At 45.3% G+C, this 6,636-nt stretch overlaps 1 pseudogene; it reads left to right on the forward strand.

The window, feature by feature from the left end:
- Positions 1 to 1,577: 1,577 nt before the first annotated feature.
- On the forward strand, positions 1,578 to 2,157 carry LOC118619226 (annotated as a pseudogene).
- Positions 2,158 to 6,636: the final 4,479 nt, after the last annotated feature.

Here is a 6,636-nt window from a genome sequence, read left to right on the forward strand (position 1 = left end):
CAACAATAAAGATTTAAAAATAAAAAAAGAGAGAGAGAGAATGTCACACACTGGACCCTCTGCTCTCTGGGTCTTTGTGCAGCCTCCTTCCATGTAAACCTTGGGGAAAGGGCCCTGCACACAGGGCATCCTAGGGCAGCAAGGCTCTGTCCATCTCCTAAAGGACAGTCAGCATCTGCATAGGACCTCAATTGAGGAACTGACGAAGTCTGCTCTGCGTTTGCCATTCTGTGCTGTGTGGAACGTGGGAATCCCCGGGTGGCAGGAAGATGTTGTCTGAGCTGAGCTAAAGAGTGCCACAAAGTGGCCCCCTGTTACCTACAGACCTCCTATCCTCATTGGGGTTAGTGGGCCATTCTCATTATGTAGCTGAACCTCATTTTAATCTCCCCAGCATTACAGCTTCCAATTAATTAGTCAGATGCAATTACAGATCTTAGAACATCACACAGGCAAGAGTTTCAGAACCTTTTCCTTCATTTGTCTGGATAAAGAAATGTTACTGCCTAATGAATGGTCACTTACATATAAATTCACGTAATTTAACATCAACCTGGGCCTAATACGGGAGAGGCACTGGGCTACCGGCTCCACAGGCTGAAAGATCACAAGTGCCATGACTCAAGGAAAGCTACATATAGTGCAAAATAGCTGTGATACCAGGTAAGTGGGAAAGACTTCATGCAGGAGGGGCATTTCATGTTGACTTGGAAGACCAGAGCAATTCCAGTTCTACCAGGATTTGATTTTTTTATTCATTAGATCAGCCACAATTTCCAAGCATATGGTATACTCCCACTAGTTTTAGAGCAGTGGATATTCTTGCAGATGGGATCAGAGAGAAGGAACCTGGGTCTGCAATGGTCATGTGAACACCCCGTTTCTGGAAGATCTCCTGAACAGAGATCTTCTACTGATGCTCCAATCCTGGGCTCATCCCCAGATCCAAAATTCCCTTTAATTTCCTTCTTAGCCCAGATTTCAAGGCCATACATTTTTAAAAGTTCTGTTCTTTAAAATTCCATTTGAAGCACTGGAAGCAAGTACTTGAGCAGATTCAGCTCCTAGCAGTGCTGGGCCCCAGTCCTAAGAACCCCTTGAACTGACAAAATCACCAGTTGTGGTTTCAAACCACATTTGTACAAACCCTCATTTTCCCTTCTCAGGTTTCTAGGTTTTGTTCTCATGCACATGCCAGGCTTATGAAGCTGTGCAAAGCTTAGGAAGTAAATTCCTCTCTAAGAAAGTGACTTACAATGTTACAGCTGTGGGCCCACACGCTGTCAGAATACATCTAATTCAATGTTTCTCCAAGTTCTTCTTCATCATTTATCTCTCCCTTATTCCTTCTCCCTTTCTTGTCCAATCCATCCCAACACTCATGCACACGCATGCACCCACAGCAAACACACGAGGCCCACAGCCCCTCTGCTTCATTCTCATGTCACAGGGCTGTGGTGGGATCCCCACCCCAGGGCCTACGTTCCCACTTCAGTGGTCCCACTCACTGGCTAGCCAAATGCAGGACCTATGGCCTCCAGATTCCAGAGGCGACGAACCAGAGGCCGAGACCAGACATGGACGTGAACATCGCCCTGTTCCCAGCCTGGGACAATTTCTTCCCAGGCTCTCACCGTTTAGCCCGGCCGGACTTCAGGGACATATCCAAATGGAACAACCACGTGGCAAGCAACCTGCTCTATCAGACCCACTACCTGGTGGTGGCTGCCATGATGATTTCAGTTGTGGGGTTCCTGAGCCCCTTCAGCATGATCCCTGGAGGAACGGTGGTGGTGCCGGCGTTCACCTGGTTTGTGTGGGCAGCCCACAATAAAGACATCCTCTGCAGGATGGAGAAGCAGTACCCACGACCTTCGTCATGGTGGTCATGGTGGCTAGCTACTTCCTCATGTCCATGTTTGGGGTCATGGTCTTTGTGTTCGGCATCACTTTTTCCTTTGTTGCTGATGTTTATCCATGCATCTCTCAGACTTCGGAACCTCAAGAACAAAATGGAGAATATAATGGAGGAGGGAATCCGTCAAAGAGGATGCCCGTGGGCATTGTCCTGGACGCCCTGGAGCAATAGGAGGAAATGTCTGCAAGCTCACTGACTACATCAGTCAAGTGAAGGAGCAGACCCTGCCGACCTGGTGAGAGGGCTGCAGAAGAAAGTGAGTTGCAGTTTGCCCCATCCAGATCCACTTTCTGCTTGTATTTTTTAAATCGGAGGAATATATCACCCAACAATTGACAGCCATATACATGTATTGGCCAAACTGTTCATGTCTCGGACATCACAGACAAAAGGCCCAGAAACCAAAGAAACTACCCTCCTAGTGTGTTTTAACTTTCAACTATGTTTATGAAAACGAATAGGAAATGGAGCACACTTATATCTATAGGGGAATAAAAGATAATATAAGGATTGTGAATTGTACAGCAAGAATACTGTTATCTTCTGGGGAAAAAAGTAATTGTAAAGTGCCAAGGCCATTGTGGGTGGACAGACTGTTCAACCAGGTGATGGCAGGCATTCAGCTGTTTCATCCCCAGCAGCCTCCTCAAACATATTCCCCAGCATTATATGTAGGCTATAAATTAGTGCAGTTTTTATTCTTTTAAAATCAAAGATGATCTCTATCACTTTGCCTCCTGTTTGACGTGCAAAGGAAACTGGATAAATCAATTGTTTATATTTTGTTTACAAATACAAAAATAGCTGTTTAGAAAAATATTTTGTCAGATTTTTGTAAAGTTTTGCAATGCTAGTAATGTGTTGTACTAGCAGGTATTTGTTGCAAACTGAATGTCGTCTTCCTTAAGGAGCTTACAGCTATGTAACCTGTATTATTCTTTAGAGTCTTCTTTGAAAAAATAATAAAACAAGTTATGCTTATATTGCAAAAACAAATGCAGGACCTGTGTGGCCCAGCTGGAAAGTCTGGCCTGAAATGTCCACCTCAAAGGGACTCCACATAAAAGTCTTCAAATGAACATTATCCATACATTGGTCAAGCCAAAGGATGTCAGCAGATCCTTTCTGGAAGTCCCTGACAGTCCACGTGGTATTGTAAATAATCAAAAAGGCAGCTAATAAGCAAGCACTGTGTGTTGCTGTGACATAGCAGAAGCAGCACCAGGTATTACATAAACATCCCAAAAACTGCCCAGAGCCACAGTGAAGTCCATCCTAGGAGGGGTGTCTGTGTCTTTAACAGGAGGACAACAATGACTCAGTGTGAGGCCTGGTTATCTGATTTGGTCTGACATTTCTTCCCAACATACAGTGCTGCTTACCTGTTTTAAGCAGGAGAAGACGAGGGCTCTGGTCAAGATGGAAGCATAGGTAAATGCTCCCACAACCACATCAAAATTACAACTATACTACAGAACAACCATTGTTCAGAACTGCCTGAAATCTAGCTGAATTGAAGTCCTACAACTAGGGAATTAAAGAAGCCACATCAAGACTAATAGGAGGGACATAGGAGCAGAGCAGGCTTGTCCCACACCCATGTGTGGTGGTTTTTAATAGGGAGGGATATCTTGGCTGTGGAGGTTGCCCCTGAGGAGCAAGAGGTCCCAGCCCCACACCAGGTTCCCCAGCCCAGGGTTCCAGTGCCAAAGAGAGTCCCTATAACTCCTGGCTATAAAAACCAGCAAGCATTGAGACTGAGGGAGACAGAGGACTGCTGGTCCCAGGCAGTTCCTCTTAAAGGGCCTGTGCACAGACTCACCCAGACTCACTCCCTCTGAGCTCCAGCACTGGGAGAGCAGCTTGAAAGGAACCAAGGACATACAGTGAGGAATTAAATTGTCTGACATCAGGGCAAGAGTTGGGGGGAACAGCTTTCTACCAGGCAAAACTGCTAGCAGAGGCCATTGTTTCTTTGCTGAGACCTCCTGACACAGAGCCAACTGGCAGGCTCCATAGCGAAGTCTCCATCAACCTGGCTCACACTATTCACCCTGCCCTGGTGATTCCCTGAGACCCCATCCTACCCAATTTGCCGTGACAACCCAAGCTGTTTCCAGTGGCTTTCCATATGAATGGCCTATCCTGGCCCATGCTTCAGACTTTCCTAAAATCTCTCAAACAAGCAGCAGCTGGCCTCAGCATACCCCATACCTCTCAATAAGCAGCTCCAGGCCCAGCACTAGCAACAACCAGCCTTGCTTCACAGCTTGGCCTCTTCCGGGCACCTCCAAGCCCAACACAAATAGCAGCCAACTGAAGATTGCTCTGTAGCTCATGCCAGGTGGCCCCAGGCAGGGCACAGGCAGTGGCTGACTCTGCATCTCCCCAGAGGCCCCAGAGCAAGTGTACCTGGTGGTCAGCTTCAGAACACACCAGATTATAACACTACCACATCCACGGGCAACACACTTAAGGAACAGACTCGGTGAGCACCATAGCCCCACTGAAGCAAGTCCCACTCCAAAGGGTAGGCTCCTGCATGGCAGCTCTTTCACTGTAATCACAGCTGGTCCTCACAACCAATTGGCCTGGAGATCAATCCTTCCCAGGGACGCCAAAAGCAAACAAGGCTCAACTACAAAAGGACAGTGCAGCCCTGGCCAGTTTGGCTCAGCAATTAGAGCATCATCCTGTGGTCCAGAGAGACCTGGGTTCAGTTTCCACTAAGGGCATGTACCTTGGTTGCAGTTTGTCCCCAGCCCTGGTTGGCCGTGCGTGTGGCAGCCACTCAATGTGTCCCTTTCACATCGAAGTTTCTCTCTTTCTCTCTTCCTCTCTCTCCCTCCTATTCTATCTGAACAAAAAATGGGAAAAAATGTCCTCAGGTGAGGATAGAAAAAACAAAACAAAAAAACAAAAGGACAGGGGACACAGCACACACAGAGGTACACCTAGAGTGCCCAGCTCATGTGACTGGGGAGGCTGAGCCACTCACTGGGCCCTACAGGACAGCTACTACACAAGGCCACTCTACCAAGTCTGGGAGACATAGAAGCTTTACCTAATACATAGAAACAAACATAGGGAAGCAGCAAAAATGTGAAGACAAAGAAACATGTTGTGAATGAAAGAAAAGAAGAAATCTCCAGAAAAATAACTAAATGAAATGGAAACAAGCAAACTACCAGATACAGCATTCAAAACAGTGGTTCTAAGGATGCTCAAAGAACTTAGTAAGAATTTTAAGGAACTTAGTTAGAACATCAACAACATAAAAAAGGGCCAGTTAGGCCCTGGCCAGTTTGGAGCATCAGCCCACAGACCAAGGAATCACAGATTTAATTCTGGTCAAGGGCACGTACCTTGGTTGCGGTTCGTCTCCAGCCCTGGTCAGGTTATGCGGGAGGCAGCCAGTTGATGTGCCTCTCTTGCATCGATGTTTCTCTCTCTCTCCCTTTCTTTCTCTCCTTTCTCCCAACCCCCTCCCACTCTATCTGATGATAAATAGAAAAATATCCTCGAGTGAGGATTAAAAAATTAAATAAATAAGGGCCAGTTAGAAATGAAGTATACCCTCATTGAAATGAAGAATAATTTACAGGGAATCAACAATAGAGGAGAGGACACTGAGAATAAAATTAGTGATTTGGAATATGGGGAAACAAAAAAACACCCAATCAGAACAGCAAAAAGAAAAAAGAATCCAAAAGTATGAAGATAGTGTAAGGAGCTTCTGGGATAACTTCAAAAGTACCCACATTTGCATCATGGGAGTGCTGGAAAAAGAAGAGAGGGAGCAAGAAATTAAAAACCCATTTGAAAAAATAATGACAGAAAACTTTCCTTACCTGGTGAAAAAAATGGACACACAAGTTTAGGAAGTGCAGAGTTCCAAACAAGATGAACCTAAAGAGGCCCACACCAAAACACATCATAATTAAAATGCCAAAGGTTAAAGACAAAGAGAGAATATTAAAAGCAGCAAGAGAAAAGCAGTTAATTACCCACAAGGGAGTGCCCATAAGACTGTCAGCTGATTTCTCAACAGAAACTTTGCAGGCCAGAAGGGAGTGGCAAGAAATATTCAAAGTGATGAAAAGCAAGGGCCTACAACCAAGATTACTCTACCCACCAAAGTGATCATTTAGAACTGAAGGTCAGATAAAGAGTTTCCCAGACAAGAAAAAACTAAAGGAGTTCATCACCACCAAACCAGTATTACATGAAATGTTAAAAGGTCTTCTTTCAGGAGAAAAAAAAAAATCGATCAAAAATATGAATGACAATAAACACATACCTATCAACAATTGAATCTAAAAATCAGCGAACAAGCAAAACAGAAACAGACTCATGGATACAGAGAACATTTTGATGGTTGCCAGATGGGAGGGGAATTAGGAGGATGGGTGAAAAGGGTGAAGGGATTTAGAAGTACAAATTAGTAGTTATGTCCTGGCCAGTTTGGCTCAGCGGTTAGAATGTTGGTCCGTGGACCAGAGAGTCCCAGGTTTGGTTCCCACTAAGGGCACGTACCTCAGTTGCAGTTTGTCCCCAGCCCCAGTTGGGGTCATGTGGATGGCAACCAGTCGATGTGTCTCTCATGTTGATGTTTCTCTTACTCTCTTCCTCTCTCCCTCTCCCGCTCTATCTGAAGATAAATGCAAAAATGTCCTCGGGTGAGGATAAAAACAAATTAGTAGTTATAGTGTAATCAT

Source organism: Molossus molossus, unplaced genomic scaffold (genome assembly GCF_014108415.1).
Source record: "Molossus molossus isolate mMolMol1 unplaced genomic scaffold, mMolMol1.p scaffold_m16_p_6, whole genome shotgun sequence".
In the NCBI taxonomy this organism is placed as follows: domain Eukaryota; kingdom Metazoa; phylum Chordata; class Mammalia; order Chiroptera; family Molossidae; genus Molossus; species Molossus molossus.